The sequence below is a fragment of the Struthio camelus genome, chromosome 10, assembly GCF_040807025.1.
Source record: "Struthio camelus isolate bStrCam1 chromosome 10, bStrCam1.hap1, whole genome shotgun sequence".
NCBI classification, from domain to species: domain Eukaryota; kingdom Metazoa; phylum Chordata; class Aves; order Struthioniformes; family Struthionidae; genus Struthio; species Struthio camelus.
In genome coordinates this window covers 10250467-10268428 of record NC_090951.1, presented here as the reverse complement: position 1 = coordinate 10268428, position 17962 = coordinate 10250467, and the positions used below count along the sequence as shown (strand labels likewise).

At 38.4% G+C, this 17962-nt stretch overlaps 1 protein-coding gene across 8 annotated transcripts in view; it reads left to right on the top strand.

The window, feature by feature from the left end:
* Positions 1 to 17962, top strand: part of CDH11 (cadherin 11) — a 72386-nt gene that overhangs the window by 14598 nt on the left and 39826 nt on the right. For 4 of the 8 annotated variants that reach the window (XM_009674713.2, XM_068955572.1, XM_068955575.1 and 1 more), the window contains one exon: positions 16589 to 16719. The gene's annotated coding sequence lies outside the window, so the exon portion shown is untranslated. Of the gene's footprint in view, positions 1 to 7652; positions 7795 to 8252; positions 8342 to 16588; positions 16720 to 17962 lie in introns of those variants that run through there. The other 4 variants (XM_068955571.1, XM_068955574.1, XM_068955570.1 and 1 more) reach the window with 2 other exon arrangements.

Here is a 17962-nt window from a genome sequence, read left to right as displayed (position 1 = left end):
CTAGTTATGAACTTAAATTAATCTTCAAGTTTGTTTCACCTACGTGTTGCTGCATTTGATGACTTTCAGAAATAGTGTTTTAAAAGTGAAAATATAATTTCATTAATATATATTGATTTCATCAAAGTAATGGATAATATTTTAAGGCACGAACAAGCAGCTGCCAGAGCATTTATTTAACTGGCTTGCCTTGTTTTCAGCTGGAGTTGCGTTGGTTGTACAGAGAAGAACATCAAACCATATTAACGTAATTTTCAGTTGTTTATTCTAAAATTGTATCCTTTAATAAAGCATTATGAATGTGTTTAATATAGAAACATCTTGTGCATATAGTTGAGACTTTTAAGTATTTTTTTTATAGGAGTATGGTTAATTTGTAACAAGGAATTCATTAAATGAGGGACATCTCACTTTTCTATCTGCAATATGTTCATGCATTAGTTACATTCTAATATATTCATTGAAAACTAGTTAATCTCAGCAGAATATTCAACAAACACTTACGTATATCCTCAGCTTTCCTCATCTCAGTGTACTGCTTGCACAATGTCACCAATGTGCGTTGTTAGCAGGATCATATTTTATTTGGGTAATTTTTGCAAGCCCTTTGATGAATTTTGAGCCACGTTGATGGAACGTGCAAGTACTGTGATAACCTTCCGTTCCCTAAATGGGTAAGTGCAATTCCTCAAGTGAGGTTTGATATGAATATTAGCAGTTACAAATTCAATATCTGCTGTGATATTTACTTAAAATGTGTGGTTTCTGCAAATATGCTTGACAGTAAGCTGAATGTAAAAGAACATTTGCAGAAACAAAATACAGAAGTATGTGAACCTGGTCAAAAAGATTTAGTATGAAATGAATATTTATAGATACTTTGACAATATTTGCTTATCTTTTATAATTGCTCATGAGTGTATCAGAACAACTGCTATTTCTTATCATGTGAAAGAGGAATGAGTAGATGGTGGTAAGAAGCTAAACACATAAACAAGCTGTTCTCTGACTTCAGATAATTGGAATTAGGTTCTCCTCAATGCAGCTGACAGCTAGAATTGTATCCAAGAAAGTCCAAAGCATAACTGCTCGTCTTTACAAGAAGACTTTTGCATTAGTGCAACCAGGGATCAATAGCGCTGATTCGGCAGCGCAGCACACAGGCAGATGGTTGTGCCAGCGCGGAAGACGAGCCGGCTCCCTGCACAGGCGCAGCAGCGCGCCTGCCCACCCTTTGCCTTGTTCTGCCTGCTGCTCTGAGCCTAAACATTCAAAATAACCCTTAGCAAAACACCAGGATCCTACAAGAATCTGTCACTTCCTTGGGATCCCTCAACCCAGGACAGCCTTGCTATTCCATACTACATGCTGTCACTATCTGCCCCGATCCAGAACTGAATCCATCTTTTTTTTTTTTTTTTTTTCCCCTGAAAAATGGCATTGATTTGTAGACTCGAGAATCCTGCGTCCCTTTTATCTCACACTGTGGCACTTAAAATACATTTCCATTGTTTGTCTTGCTCAAAGATAAAAATAGACTTGTGTGTCTTGCCCTGTATCATAGTTTAGGCATGAATGCGAATTTAATGTGTACTGCTTGTACACAAATTTCATTAGAATTTCCAGCTTTAATTGGTTTACAGCCCTGCTTTTGCAGGCAATGAAAAGTTTGCAGTTAAATCTTCCTGCCACTCTTGGAATGCATACAAGTTATTTTTAATCTGTTAGTTATTGTTGCAGGCTGATGGCTGTTGCTCTCTAATGCCATTTTCTTACTGACGTTTCAGCGAGTCGTATAGTCCATTTTATTCATTGTTTTATTATTTTTCCAGTGCTGCTGATATATCTTTTGATCCTCCTGGCTTCCCTGTCCTTAAGCTTTCAATTCAGCCTCCAGGCGGGGCACGGCCGTGTTAGACTATTTGTTTTCAACTACTAGCTTTGATTTACTGGACTCAAATATGTGTTTGCCTAAAATCTTTGCATCTGATTTCCATCTAGGACACTAGTTCCTTCGAAATGTGCAACTTGCCTTATACATGGTAAGGTTCTTCCCTCGTGGCAAAACTCTGTTTCTGAGCGCAAGTCAGCAAGATCTTCCCATCTCTTAACTCATCAGGATTTGTTATGTGATGACTAACAATCGGTATTTGCTTGATTTACTGTTTCTGCAGAAGTTACTAGTTCCTTGTCATAGCAATCTTTGTTTGCCTCGTTGTGGTCATTACCTGCCCTATTACACTGATAAGAGTGTTCTGAAACTCCAGTTTTATCTTTCCTTAGTACCAGAACCCTTCATGCAGAACAGCCCAGAATAAAAGGTAATTGTGGATGCATGTTAAATGTAGATGGGTAACTTTCAGGAAATGTCAAATTCATTTTTTCAAAAGTATAAAATGTTTCTTCTGTAAAGCTTTACGAGAGGTTGTGTGCTCAGTTTCTTAGACAGCGGAAAGTCCGTAACATTTGAGAAAGTGATGTTTCTCACCAAATTAGAAAGATAGTTTTGCTGAGAGTGTGAAAGTTAGATAAAAGTAACTTGCCCTTGAAGTTTTACTCGCGTCATTCAGATGTCCTAACTATTGCTGATTTCTCGAATTATGGAACTACAGTTTTAACTAAAGCTTCCAAATTTATTGCTGATTCTATGTTCTTCATATTAAAATATATAAAAGTATTCTCTGTTTAGTAATGCAGCAATTCAGCAAGATCTGTTGTGGTTTTGATGGTGCTTTTTGTCTCAGAAATGTTGTAGAGCAGTAATAAATATTCTTTCAGATCATTGCAAGTACTGAAATTATAGTCAGTAGTTCTTGCCTTGACAGTGTCAAAGTTGTAGTCTGGTTGAAAATCGGCACTGTCTTTGCAGATGCCCCAGGGGGTCTGCAGCTTCTTCCCAGATGCCATGGTTTTCCATGCTTGTCACGTATTCCTCAGTCCATGCGTGGGGTGTCCGCAGCCCAGGTCTGCCCCGCCAGCATGTCTGTGATTAGCTCAGGTTTAATCACAGAAATAGTAGATCTCCATTTTCCAGGGACAAAATTCTGTGCTCTGACTCGTTTGAAATTTCAGAATGTCTGATGCTTTTCCAGTCTCTCTAATTGAGTTAAAATAATGCATACAAGCAACGTGCAGTCTTCTAGCTAACAGCAGTGGTAATACACCTCGCAGTGCCTGCTGGCAGCTAATAAACTCCCAAGGAAGCTAGTACAAAGAGCACATTACATATATCTTTTAAACTTCCTGATTGAGCTCTGTTTTATTTATTTGTACAATATACTTGTTTAAATGAAATAACCTTGCTTCTCCCTTGCAATTTCTGATAATTTTGTTATCCATCTCAGTTATTCAAATATGAATTTATTCCAACTGTTTTCACCGAAATGATCTTGGGATATTTCTAGGCTTGAAAATGTTGTTCAAAACCAGCCTGGAAAGGCTTAGTCTGTGCCTCTTTTTATTTCCTCCAGAATTAACTAGTGTAATCTTGCCTTCTCTAGCACCCCAGAGAGGTTTACTGAACAGCAGCATTGAATCAAAATTCTGTGGCATGCTTTCACTCATTCAAAAATGCCATCAAAATCCTTGGTCTCCTCAATCTATGTATTAGCTTTTAATGAGCTATCTGTTGGGGCAGATGTTTCACCAGCGCAGAGGAAACGCTAGTCTGTCCCGCTCCGGTGCCCTTGCTCGGTGCAGGCACGCACTCTGCCTCTGCTGCGAAGGGGGGAGTGGGTGCAGGGGCTTGCAATGCCTGCAGCTGATTGCAGCAAAGTAGCTCATGTTGGGCAATTTCTGGTTAATATTAGTTAATGTGTTAGATTAGATATCAGTCAGCAGAACGCTTTGGGAAACAGCATAATTTCTTGGTCTGGTCTGCCTTTTAAAAAACATGTTTGTCATATAGTCCAGAAAAACAGTTTTTAACAGAGAATAACTCCTGCATCCCAATAGTCTGTGTAAGACCTCTCGTCTCAACTACTTAAATTTCTCATTTTAAATACAGTTCAATATAATTAGTAGACAAAATTTTGGCCTATTTAATATCGTGCAAGTGAAAAGAGCAGCAGGAGCTTCTTCATTACCATGCTGTAATGTTGAGGGAAGTAAGCACTGAAGGAAAAAAGAGTCTTCACAGGGCTTTTACCTTTCCGTGTGAGGTAGGTTGCTATGTTATTCACCTGATGCTGCAGCTGGATCAGAATAGCTGCATCGGGTGTGTTCCCCGTGCATTACTGAGCAAGTTTAACATTGTACTGCCCTTTACTCATGGCTTGAGATGAAGCCTCAGCTCAGATCTCTGCGTGCAATGTATTTTTTTAACAGCAAGATATAAAGAATGCCAGCAAGTGAGCCACTGTGCATTTACCAGCGAGTGACTTAGAACAATGTCATCTGAATAACAATAAAAAAAACCTTGTAAATCCATTTCCTCTCTTGCAAATGCATATGTGTTGTTACCCAACCGTGTTAAGCACTCAATTCAAGGAGTCCTGGCTTCTGATTCAAAATACAGTGACTGTTCTGGGTTCTTTGACAAGTTTGGGAAATAATCTTCCTTTTAGTAGTCAGTCTGTCCCTTCTTTTTCACCCCTTGCCAAATGGAAAATCTATCAAGCCCAGAACCCCAGAGCAAGACACCACTTGTGTGGAGGGCTGGAGAAAGTATTGTGAACTGCTCATCTGATAAGCTGCTGTTGCTTTAAAAATACAATGTGAAAAATAAAATGAGAAAAGCTTGAATTTTTGCCGAAACTCAACCTTTATGGTGGCTAAACTGCTTTGCAACTAAATACTGCTTTTCTCTGGAACAGCCCATTCCCTCATGCAACTAAATACTGCCATATGTTTAAATTCTTGCAGAACTCCTAAGGCTGACCCAGAAGAAATGTCAACAAATGTTTGTGAGTCCTTGCGGCCCTGTAACATTTTCTTTAAAAAGTGAAGAATGGAACAGCAGGAGCTGCAACACTCCCCCAGAACAGACATATGAAGGCATATGGCTAACATGGGAGCCTGCTGGCTCTCCAAAGCTTGCTGGCTTCATTCTTAAGGCTCCCTTTTTATATCAGGACCACTAAATCTGTCTTCGTATTTCACAAGTTGTTCTGTTTTCTTCAGAGCTGGTTTTAGCAGGCGCAGTGTCCTGTATAGCCACTGGGCCGTCGCGGCGAGTGGACAGCTCCTAGAGGTGGCAGATTTGCCGTCCCGGCGCAATGGGGTGTTGCTCAGGATTGCTCTTAAGTCCAGCAGATCCCTGAAGTATCTTTAGGCAGTGATTTGCCAGGTCCATACAAAAATTCAGCAATCTGCTCCCTCCCTAGTTTCTGGGAAGATAAGCTCTTTAAACCGTAGCCCTAATGTTGGCTCTGATTTTGGAAACGAAAATAAGTGACATTTGTTGAAAGGTACGGAACAGTTGCATTTAATTTTCATTGCACATGTGGGTTTATTACATTTAACTATGAGGTTTGAGTTTGCAGCTACAGGGGCAGATCTTTAAGTGCCTAGGATGAAAAGTTTTTTTCAAAATCAATGCGATGTAATCCTATAAGGACCTAACCCCTGTGACTTTCAATAGAATTTATGCTCCTAAATCTCTGGGATGCCTTGGAATTTTTTTCTTCCCTGTAAGTAACCTTTCCTGCGATTACTCTTTTTAATTAATTGCGATATTTTTGTGCAGGAACGAAGTAGATTTAATATTGGAAATTGAGAGCACAAAGAAATCTGTAGGGAAAATGTACAACTCAGCAACTCCTCTTCCCTCGTAGCTGTCTGTGTTTCATATTTTTGATAGTATACAATTTTATTTCCCATTCCTAAGGCATTTATTAATATCTGTATAGCGGGAAGAACAGCTCTCCAGGTTTTTGTGTTTACAGAGGCTATAAAGGCCATGAACGCGCCGTGTGAGCTTGGGTAAATGTGCTGATTATTGTATAGGAGGAGAAGAGGCTGGCAGCATGTATCTGAGCCCGGACTCGGCTGCGCTATGCTCCAGTGCGAGGCCGTTTCCCGGGCCCTAGCCTTGCATTAGGAAAGGGGGGTTTGCCCTCGTGTTGGGCAGATGCATCTGTTTCACACAGCACAGGATTTTGCTCTGAAGTTAGCAGCTTTCGGTCATCTTGGTTTGTTCTGTTGTACCATATGCATGAATGTGCGGTGTTTCAAACCACAAAATATTGAGCTTTTGAGTTAAAGCATTATGTATTTCTCAATACCACAACATGTTTCTTCATGAAATATTTCGGAATATAATTTATGTAGCCACTCATAAAATTATACTGTCTTGGAGTGGGGGATTGCTGAGGTTTATCCTCTTAAATGTGGTCGAGGAGGTTCCTGTGCCCTGAAAAATAAAAGGATAAAGCAGGACATGAATAAAACACAAATACAAAAGCAAAAAGCCAGCATTTAGTGGAGCTTCTGTGATTTATTCTTCATCCTCTCTCTTTGCACTACAGTTACAGTAATAAGTAAACATTAATGTAAGAACTGAACATTTTGCACAAGATTGACAGAATGAATCATTAGATTTCTTTTTAGAAAGGGAGAAGGGAAGCTTATTATTGTCAGTTGCAACTTCTCAAACTTTCAAAAACGTTCAGCTATAATTTAGCATAGAGTGCTGTTTGTTAAAAAGGACTACATTATGATCACAATTGCTGTGAATACTGACTGGGGAATCAGCAACTTGTTGAAGCAAAATCGTCCATGCTCTTAGATAAAACCTATTCGGTGATTTGTTTTTAATAAAACTCACTTAAGTTGACACTTTCTGAAATCAAAATAACAGGTTTGTTTAGATAATTAGCTCAGGAAATAGTCATGCGTCTCATTAACTTGAAGATAATACCGAAGGCATGAGTATCTTTTTTTATGCTATCCAAGTTGAGAGCTCATCAAATTGAACATAAAGTATGTATATGGCTTTATTTTGGCTCAGTTCCATAGCATACACAGGGAAAAAGGTTTATGACCTTAAGTGATCGCAACGTGGCTCTATGACTAAATAATCTGGACTAACACACTGCTAGTTTTAGAGCATCTTAACATTTATCATGAGAATAAATTGACTTACCTTCACAATATCCTTTTGAGATGCAGGCATTAGTTATTACTTGCAGTTTCGAGATGAAACTGAGGAACAGAGGGCATGTCTACAAAGTCTTCTGTTGGCAGCTGGACCGTCAGCCCAGCAGAGCTGCTCGGCCGTGCTTATCGCAGTGCCAAAGCTGAATTAGCAGGGCTGCGCACCAGCTAATGTGGCTTGCCTCTCAGTAGGACGTGGTGGGCTGGGCTCGGCTCTGTGCTAACCACATTTATTCAGCTTCAGCTCAGCTTGGAGCTCGGGCGGAAAAAGTTCACATCTGCCAGCAATATACCGTGTAGATACTCCCAGCAAATCTGCCCACGGCTTCCCAGGAGACATAGGTTATGGCCTGGAATATTCTTCCATCTCTGAACTTCCAATTTAGTTGAAAAGGAAGAAAGTGACCTCCTGTATGGAAGTTGTTCCGCTTTTCTTTTTTAAGATAAGCTTTTTGCAAATGGACATTTTCATGCTTTTGCTGGGGATCCACGTTTCTACACAGCTGGCAAAGAGACCTCTGCTATTGTTATGAAGTTATGTTTGATTTTTATTTTGTAGCTTGTTCCCATATGCACTCTTCCATTTTGTCTGGGCGCTCCGTGCTGACTCCCAAACGGAGAGAACTGAAAGGCAGAGAGAAGAGGCACTTTTCAAGAAACGTTTGCAATAGTAGAGATAGGGTCTCAGCTTTCAGACAAGTAAGTTTTCGGGTTTTTTTTTTTTTTTTACTTTTTTTCCTTTTTATCATCCTTAGTGTTTCATAAATACATCTTTTCTCTTGGTTGGATGAGTATGAGTCTACTAGTTAATTGCTAGAGGTATAGTACTCTGGAGCTCATTTATCATTATGTAAAGCAATTGCATTTATAGTACCAAGGACTTTCTTCATCAGGCAAAATTCCCATCAGCATCAGTAGGAATTCTTCCCTCGTTATGCAGTTTCTCCTGAATATGGAGAGCACTTGCGATGTTATTATTTGGTTATGCATACTTCTTTTTCACAATCATTGTTTTGAAGAAACCTCATAATGCACTTGCTCATAGCTTGTAATAATTGCACCACAGAAAATTAAAGTCTCAGTGGTATTTGGGAGGCATAATGAATAGCAGACAAATGTTAAATATTAATATAGTCGAATATTCTGGTTAATTTCAGCTGTGAACTTTGGTGTTCTGAGCACTTCATTACACTGTGCGGCTGAAACAGAGATCTGCATTTATGATTTAACTCTCAAGAATAGACAGGTAGGCCTGTTATCAAATATAGACAAAATAACTGTCCATAAAAAAAATTAAAGTCTATTGTAATTTTTAGAGTGGAATATCCTGAAATGATAGGAGCTGGAAAACCATATCGTCCTTGCTATAAACGTTACTGAAATCCTGGAAAGCGGCATGAGTTGTGAGTGTGAATTGCGCACTATATCTAATGGAAACTCCTAGTATTTGCCCATATTCCAAATATTACACTTACCTATTGACATTTTCTTGTGTCTTTAATTACCTTATCTTGAAAATGGTAAACTGGTGGGAATATTATCAAACATTAGTCAGTCGGTATTGTTCAGTTCTTAAAACTGAAATGTAGCATTTAAAGGATTTTTTTTTTTTTTTTTTGGAAATCAGTAATGTTCAGCTTTTCTTTCCTGATTTTTTTTGACTTTTTGATGTCAATAAGTAAAGGCTGTTTTATGGGCAAAACAATGTATTTGACTTTGTCCTTTATTGGGAAGCCAACTCTAACATCCCTGGGGAAAACACAAAAGGAAATGAGGAAAAGACGAAGAGACCATATGCCATTAGGTTGACCTAAAAAGAGTTTACTACCCCTTTTCCCCTCATTCCACCATTCCTAAATCTAGACAAGCTATAACCAGCGGGAGTTTGGGTAGAGGGAAGAGTTGTATTCAGTACAGCATGAAAACTTTTTTAAAAAACTTTACAAATGTTTGAAAAGTCATTGCCAGATTTGCAATAGACTTTCCAGAATGAATCATGAATCCTTCTGGGATGACAGAGATATTCGGTGAGTTGAATGAGGCACACAGAAATTCAGAAGCGTCAGATCTCCGTGGTGGCTTTAAACAACTACTCTTTTCTTTATTTATTAATAAAAGGGAGAAGGTAGGTAAAAATGTCTCTACAACCAAAGAACTTCATCTCTCGAGCCCCTTGGACGAATTCAGAGCTCGTCTCCTTTATAGTATCTCTGATGTCTCAGGATTATTCTTTCTTGGGTGTCTCTAGTGGACCTGTAACCAGCAGGGAGATTTTGTGGAACATTTATATAAAGATTTTTTGAAAGGTTAGTTGAATTTTTTTTTCTGTGCTGAGTGTCCCCTACAGCTTGGCTAATGGGGGCATTCAGCATATACTTCAGTGGCTCTCACTTTTTAGGTTTTCTTTTCAGGTCACTAGAAGAGGTTGATAAAAGAGAACAGAAGAAAGCCAGAGGAAAGAAATAGAAAACAGCTTACTTAGACTAGCAGCAGAAAAGGATAAGATAAAGTAAGCACCCAGTGCTAGTGAAGACAGTCAAAGCTTTGCTATTGTTAACAGTAGAAGCAGGATCAGGCCGTTTGTGTACAGTGGAAGGAAAGAACGGAGGAATACGAATGAGAAAGTGGGAAGGGAAGGAAGGAAACAAGCAAAAAAAAAAAAATCTGTGGTGAAAATTTGCCATACAAATATGTCAATGGTGACAAGAAACCGCTCTAGCAGTCTCTGACATCTGGTCTTGGTGGAAGCTGAGTTCCAGCATGACTTAGCAGGGTTTAGAGCAATTCTGTATGCTTTTTGTGATGGTAGTAATTGATTTTGAGTGCTTTGTATGTATGATATGTTTATCCAAGAGAGAATATTTGTGAGTATTTTATTGCGAGTGGTTTAAGAACATATGTTTAAGTTAATCTAGTAGACAGCAAGTATAAAAAGTCTGGCTCTTACAGCACAAATGGAGCCTTTCTCCAAACACAGGGAATTCCAGTTATAAATAGTGTGGTGCACTGAAATGTTTTCTGTGTGAAAAAAGATATACAAAATACTTGTATTAAGATTTATTTAGACGTGTATATCGATATAGGCATATGTGTATAAAAAATATATGTACTTACTGTGGATCCTCTTCTCCCAAATTTAATTTTAGAAGAAACTCAGAGAAGTTGGATTTATGGAAATGGAGGGCTTGATTTTTATGATATTTAAAATGACAGAACATACCTGCCTTCAGGCCTCCATATCCACTTGTATTCTTAGTACCTGGATAGGATGGGACTGAAGCAGCATGATGCTAATTAATACAGACTTTATCCTCAAGGGGTTATCATTTGCCTGCAGGCACTTGTGACCCAAAAGCAAGAGATGAACTGATGAAGTCATATTGTATTGGGTGAGCACAGGGCCTTGTGCCTTGGTGCACGTGTGATGGGGGAAGTTTTTTTGATGGGGGGTAATTTTGTCACTTGTGAGCCCACGTGAAACTATTACCTTATTGCTATTTATTTTGGCCTTGAACAGGTAAGATGTGGGCTTCAGTCTGCAGTCTGCTAGTACTCTGAACACCAATAATACATACTTTTGTCTCTCATGAAAGTATATAGGTATTCTGCTATAGTACACAGATATTTTAGTATGTTAATTGCAAACTTTGTTTATGGCATTCATGTATAACAACTTAGTACGCTCAGCTAGTTGTCACCGCGCGACAGCTGGAAGCTTCCCCGTTCACAGCACTGCAATGTGCTGGACATCTCCCACACCAGCAGTGCGCACCAAGGTGACTGCTCGTCCTGTAACGGATGTCACTCACAGGTGGAAATATTTTGGTAGAGAGAATAATATAAAATCAGAAAGGTCATAAGCAGGGGCGTAGTCTAACAAGAGAAACAAGCTATTTATCTGCTTTGGGTAGAACCTTGTTTATATGAAACGTTCTCTACCTTAGTTTTTGTCCTTTTCTCACATATGCTGCCTTTCCACAGGATATCTCTGCTGAGTAGCAAGGTTGTCCTTTGCTTCTAGTCCACCTGTTTGGCTAATGAGTACGTAAAATCCATGTTCAAGCCCTCGTTTTCCAGTCTTCCTATGCGGTCATGGGCAGAATGCTTAGCCTCTCCAGGGCTCAGCGCTGTGTCTTCCCCAGCTCAGAACCAGGAGGTAGTACAAGCCGTGTGAGGTGTCCAGATGTGATAGCAATGGAAGGGGGAGCCGTGTGCTCCTCTGGGACGGCAGCCGCCTGGCTGCGGCTGCTCCAGTACCGCAGTTCAGGGGCTCTGGGACGTGCGTTGAGCACTGCGGATGGGGGTCCCAGACCTCAGATGTGGTCAGTGGTCAAAGTCCTAGACCCTGTAATTGTGTGCGTCCGTATTCATAAGGCAGATGATGCAACGTTGTCTTTCTGTTCTTCTTGATGCAATGTTTGCCCTTTGCTTTATGTTTCTTTTCATGTTTCCATCTCTCAGCATAAGATGGTGAGCCTGTTGAGCTCTCATGTCAATACCGAAAGCGCTTGTCATGCTGCAGCTTGAAGCTATTAGCATTGATAAAGCGATATCCTTAATTACCCAGTGTAACTTTGAAGTTGGCCTTGCTTTCAGTGGCCGAGTTGAACCCGATGACCTCCAGATGTCTCTTCCCACTTAAATTATTCTATGATTGTATATGGTTGCTGCGTGTGAGGATTCATATTACCTTACTTAGATGCCTGCGGTAGGTGGAAAAAGACAGATTCTCCTGGAAGGTGATTCAGAGCATAAGCTTATTTAGGTGCTAGTATAATTGCGTGCAGGAGCAATATATGCATAGCCAAGGAGACTACCCTCCTAACCAAAACAACCCAATATATATGTTCCCTAACAGGGTTAAATACTACAGAGTTTTGCTTTAAGAGACTTAAGCTTTGAAACAGAACCATTTCTTTCTTCCTGAACAGAGACTGCTAACTTGGTCAAAATGTGGCGTGGCTTTGGGTTATGTGGTAGGAACTAGACTAAAACTAAGAGAGCTGGCAGGAGACAGTTTTGTTAAAAAAGTAGAAATAAAGAAAAAGACATATGCCTGAACTGCCAATTGCCTAATGATCAGGATAAATTTTTGCAAATTACACAGATGATACAGCTTCAAGAGGGAGGGGAGTTGTGGAGGTCTGCTGATCAGAATAGGAAACATGAAGAAATGGCATATGAGAACTCAGGTTTAAACTCTTTATTCATCAAAACTTTTACCTCTATCTTCAGAATAGTTAATTATTCACTGAGGAGAGAGAGAGAAAAAATGATGAGGGTCTGCAACCAAACAGAAGAGATACTCGGCTGGCATGTGGGAGGTCTGAATTCAAGCCTCTTTCCTCAGATTTTTATACTGATTACTGCGTTTTTCATAGGTGGAATGTTTTATAGCATGCCTTTGTTCACTTTTAGAAATGGCTCCAAGGTTAAGTGGTGTGTGGCAGGGTCACGCAGGAAATCTATGGCAGAACCACGGAAAGCTCACGTATTCCTGTATCTTGCGTTCCATCTTTTCGTGGTTGCAAGCTTATATTCTTGTTATTTTTATGATGTTAAACTCTTTGTTGTGTTTTTAACAGTATCAATGTTCTTAATTTTGTACCATCTGAATATTTCATTTTCTCACTTCCTTGAATATGTGTTTGATATGCAGGTTAGAAATATTTGTATGATTTTGTAGGCTTGTAATAAACGCAGAAAGAAAGCTATTCAGCCACTCAGCCCATTTGCCTGGGCTATGTAAAAACATTGTTTTCTTATTGGATTGAAATAAATAATTTATAATCAATAATATAATTCACTCAAGAAAATTCAATTTACTTAGGTTTTAATTTAACCATGTGGATTGCATTGATACTTTGCATATGGTCCGTTTTGATTATGCCTGAGTCATACTTTAGATTGGTAGCATTTTTTCCCTTCCTGATTGTGTATGTTGGAAATTCTCTTCCCATAAGAGTTTTTTTTCTAGTAAATTGTAATCAAATAACTATTTATGTGGTAACCTGATGCAATAGAATTCTGAATGTGGTCCAAGTGCTTTTTTAAGTTGCAAGTAAATATTTTTGAAAATCTTTATTCTCTCTTTCATTTCTGTCTGTGGTAACTGCCAGTATTTTCATTAAGCTTCTTGAAAAAAGATGCAATAAGCTGGCCACCGCCATTTCATTTCGGAAACTGATCCCTTATGCCTTTGTATCTCTTACACATAAGAAGTTAAATATATGTAAGTTTCCTTTTTTTATTCTTTTTAGGCTTGTAAATATTTTATCTCCATTTCATAAAACTCTCAGATATGGCTGTAAATTTATTATTTCTGTAATTGCTGATCTGGAAATACATAACTTTAAAAGCAGATTGGACACAATTCTAGTCTAATCTGAACTCTTTCCAGGTTTCTAATACTTTTCTTTTAGTCAGTGTTCTATACCCTAGGTCTCTTTTATGTGGAGAAATGTGTTTTCAGTGTAACTCCCTGCAATAAGGCGAAGAGAAAATGAAGAGAGGTTTGGGGTTGTTTTGTCTTTCCTTGATTTAAATCTCATATTTTTTATGCTCCTTGATTGTATTAGTTTATTCCTTTGGCCAGACAGCCCACAAAGCTGTGAATATTTATTTAGTTCTGTTCCTAATAGTTTTTCTAATAGGGAATTATTTTGGTACAATGAAAGACATTTGTAAATGAAGCAGATAAGCCCTTTGGCAGACAAGGAGTGTTTTGTTCAACACAAGAATTCTATTGTCCACTGCTTTAGTTGTCAAGTGCCTGGGGAGCCCAGGATTTATGATGATGTTACAATGGCCCTTTCAGTGCAAAGTCTAAGAAGCTGTGAGATTCCGTTCCTCTGCTTTTCAGACTCGCAAATCTTTTTATCATGCAAGGACAATGCAGGATTCAGCTGCTTCTTAGGCCACAGGACTGCCCATTTAACATCAGGCATTGTGAAATAATTACCATAGTGACAATGGGTTTGGGTGGTTTTTTTTTCCCCCTCCTCTAACTAGCAACATTTCAAAAATTGTTCAAGTTGTCACTTTGTATAAACCGACTCTGAAGACAAGGCTTAGTTTGCAAAAAAATAAAAAATGAAAAAATCTTGTTAGGAGATTTGATTTAAAGTGCCTGTGTGTCAAATCTATTTGGTACGTTGGAACTGTTTAATGGAGGTTTTTTTGAGTTTTCTTGTAGTTGTAACTGGACTTTGAAACAGTCTTCTGTAAACACAGCACTTGTTTTTCTTTTGGCTTTTTTTTTTCCAATTTTGAAGATTATACAGTTAGTATAAATTTATTATTGAAGACATATTTGGCTGTAGCAGAAAATAATAAGCAATGTAATGTACAGTAAAGTAAGTAAAGTAGGTTACGTATGTATCACAATTTATCGGCTAAGCTATACCCTGTGCTATTTATATTGACAGTGAATTCATTCAGTAATCTTTAATGTTTTTCATGAAAATTCATATCTGGAGGAGTTTCTCTGTCTCCTTGCCTGATGTTAATATGAAGATTTATTTGCTTCAGATAATGATCAGTACTATCAAAAATATTGATTTGTAACCGCTGATGGCTGTTTAAATGCTGTATAACTGGAAAATGGAGTCCTTATTTGACAGTTAATTATAAGGTACATATGCACTTCACTGGCTGGTGCTCAGGTTCATGTAGAGAAAAAAGCTGAAATGGTGTAGCAGGTCAAGCTGAAGACTGGTACTATCTATTACCAGCTATATTTGCAGCTCTTAAAATCAAAAGCAGATCTTGAAAAAATTAGCCCATGGGGGATATGTAAGAGGATATTTTGAGAAACATGAACCTAAGCAACTTCAGATGTCTTGAGCAAAAAAGGAACCTTGAGCTGCAAATGCATCTGCGAAGATTTTGACGTCACTTGAGCCAGTTATCAAAATGAGAAAGTTAATTCAGTTTCTGTCATTCTTCTCATTCATTCAAATGAATGGTGAATTAATTCAAAAAGATCCTCTATGAAAAGAAAAACAGAATTTGCTTGCAAATTAGCATATTTTAAAATGCTATGTGTACTTCATAGTAAATTGCATAAATATCTTGTATGTGCAGAATATTTAATAAACCAACTGCTTTGTATATTAGCTACTCTGTCATCACATAGAGCGTGCTGTACTCATAGAGCTTATCTTAGCAACACTCACTTTCCAGGAATGTGTTGCTTATTGGACATGCATTACAAATTTTTTTAAAAATGAGTCAATCGGTATATCTGCAGTTACAACTGGTTGTAGAAGCCACGTGTTTTTATGTCTTCTTTTGATGGAGTTAGTGTGAAATAGGTCTTTATGTAATATTGCTTGTAACAGTCAGGCAATGCCTGTTTATTTCTCCTGGACACTTTTAGCAGTAGCTTTCAAATTTGCCACGTGCTGCTGGACAACTTTTTACCAGTAAAATTTGAATGCTCTAATGGCAATGTAAAGTGAGCATAAAATGGAGGATTGGCATAGCTTAGGCAGCCTTAACAGTAAAATATTGCAAAAAATTACTGATTAGGATGTATATAAATAGTATCAACCCAAATTACAGAAGCTATTTTGCAGTAGTTTTTCCTAGAAATTCTCAATTAGTAAATTTGAAAGATCTAGGTAGTCTAGCCTGATTTCCTAGGAGCATTCTCTTAGTACTCATGTAAGAGCCTGTCCAGGGTATCAAGTGAGTATCAGAAATACAGAGTCTATATCAGTATATAACAGTTCTTCTTTTGCTTTCAATCAGGTTAACTATGTATTTGTTACTTTTGTGGCAATATATTGAAACATACACATAGAGCGCGTTCTTAACTTCTTAATTTAAATGCAAGAAAGGTTAAGGATTCTCTTCTTAAGCAGTGATTCAGTTGGTTTCATTTTGTTTCTGTGTCATTTATACAGAATGTCTCAACTCGCTACCCCATTTTATGGAACGAATATAAGTGAACTTCTCATAGGCAGAGGCACCTCTTGCTTCGTTCTTTTCCTTCAAATGTCTTATCCTAGATAAACTTTCCCTGCTATAGTGGTAGTTCCACTTAATAAAATAATCTATTTCTTTCTCCATCATAACGGTAAAAATACTAATTTTCCAATATGCCTTTAGAGCACGTTGAGATGTTCAAAGCACATCGTATTGGCTAATGATATCTGCAGCTGTTACTTTTCTCCCTACAGTATGTCTTATATTGGATAATGTTCCCAGAACAGATTTTTCCATAGAGCTCTGTTTGTTCAGGAGGTAACAAAAAAGATGTGAAGGAATATTGATACGGCTTCCAGCATTTTAGTTATGGGAGCATTCTTGTAAGTCTGTTAAGGAAAAAGCTTCTTGTTAATTCTGTCCTTGGCACATGCATACTGCTTTAATTGCTAGCCTTTAAACTCTCTTTGGGCTACTTAGTTTATAGGCTAGACTTTGATTTTCTTTTATTGTGGTACCAAAGTTTCAGTGGATTTCAAATGAACTTTTTCGTTCTTTGCAGCCAGAGCTGAAATACTGGATAAGTGGCAGCAGCAAACTTATATCTGCGTTGTCATCGTAGTCTCGTTAAGTGGCATTTCAAATGTGCGGAATATGCTACAGAAGTTGGCAACAGGTTTCCAGTGGGTAAAGGTGAGTAGTACATCCAACCCTATGATCTGCTGAGTGATAAGTTAGATATCTAGATAGCTAGTCTCTTGTTTCTGCCGTGTCTCCGATAAATGTACAATATAAGGAAGTTCTGCAATAAGTAATCCCGTGCTCGATGTGCTCTATGAAGTGATTTTTCTCATCTGATTTCCTGGAGTGTATCCATTGGTCTTAACTGTCGCTCAGCGGAGCTGGTGCTGTAGGACCCTGGCCATTTGGCTAAGCCTGTAAAGCATGGTTTGATGAGCTGCATTTTTTGGATCACACTCATTTAATTTCTTGTTTAAAACATCAGAGAACCTCTTGAAAACTCAGAAATGTAGCATTTATGAGGAGCGATGTCAGAAATTTTCTGACAGGTAGGCTTGTACCTTCATTTTTTCAATCAAAAGGAGTCATACTTTTCTTATTCTAGGCCTATGTGAATGGGTGATTAATTCCAAATTGGTTTTATTTAACCAAGTTTATTGGTTGGTTTTAACACCTGCAAGGTTTTCTGTAGCCACAAAGCTTAACAGAGCGCTCAGACTTGGGTTAGAAAACGAGTTTAGTGGTGACTCTTAGGCTTCAGAGAAGGCAGCTGCAGAAAGTGTGGAAACAGGGCAGTACTGGAAACCTTAAACCTAAAAAGGCTATATATGCTGCTGTGATAGCCTTTAATTTTTTAATATCCTCTGTAACTTTCTATTGTGCTGTTACTGAAACCAGTGATTCTTTAGAGGTGAGAAATCTCCATCTATAGAAGTATCCATACTTTTCTAAAATTAGCAGGGAAACAGATTAAATGTAATAGATAATAATAGATATGTAAATGCTGTCATTTTTACAGGGTCAAATGTTTGATCCCATCTGAATTGTCTAAGATAAAAAGTACAACACCAGGATATTAAAGCTCTTTGTCTAGCTGACTCATTCACAGGTTTTGCATTCTGTGCACTCAAGTCCTGCTTGACAGATGCTTCATTTCTTTGGAAATGTCCTTGAATGACAGTCTTATTTGTGGTAGCCAAATGGGCTGTATACCATAACATCCTTGTGGCCAGCTGTATAGGATGTGTGTCTGTGGTTGCACTGACTTATTAAGGTGGACTGCAGCAATTAGTATCAGGCCCCAAGAGAGTGTGTTTGACAGCGAAACCAACAGCACTCTATTTAATAAGTTGGAATATCTGCAAACTCCTTTGCTTCTTAGCTACGAAGAGCTCTGTCTCAGCGTGTGAGGTTC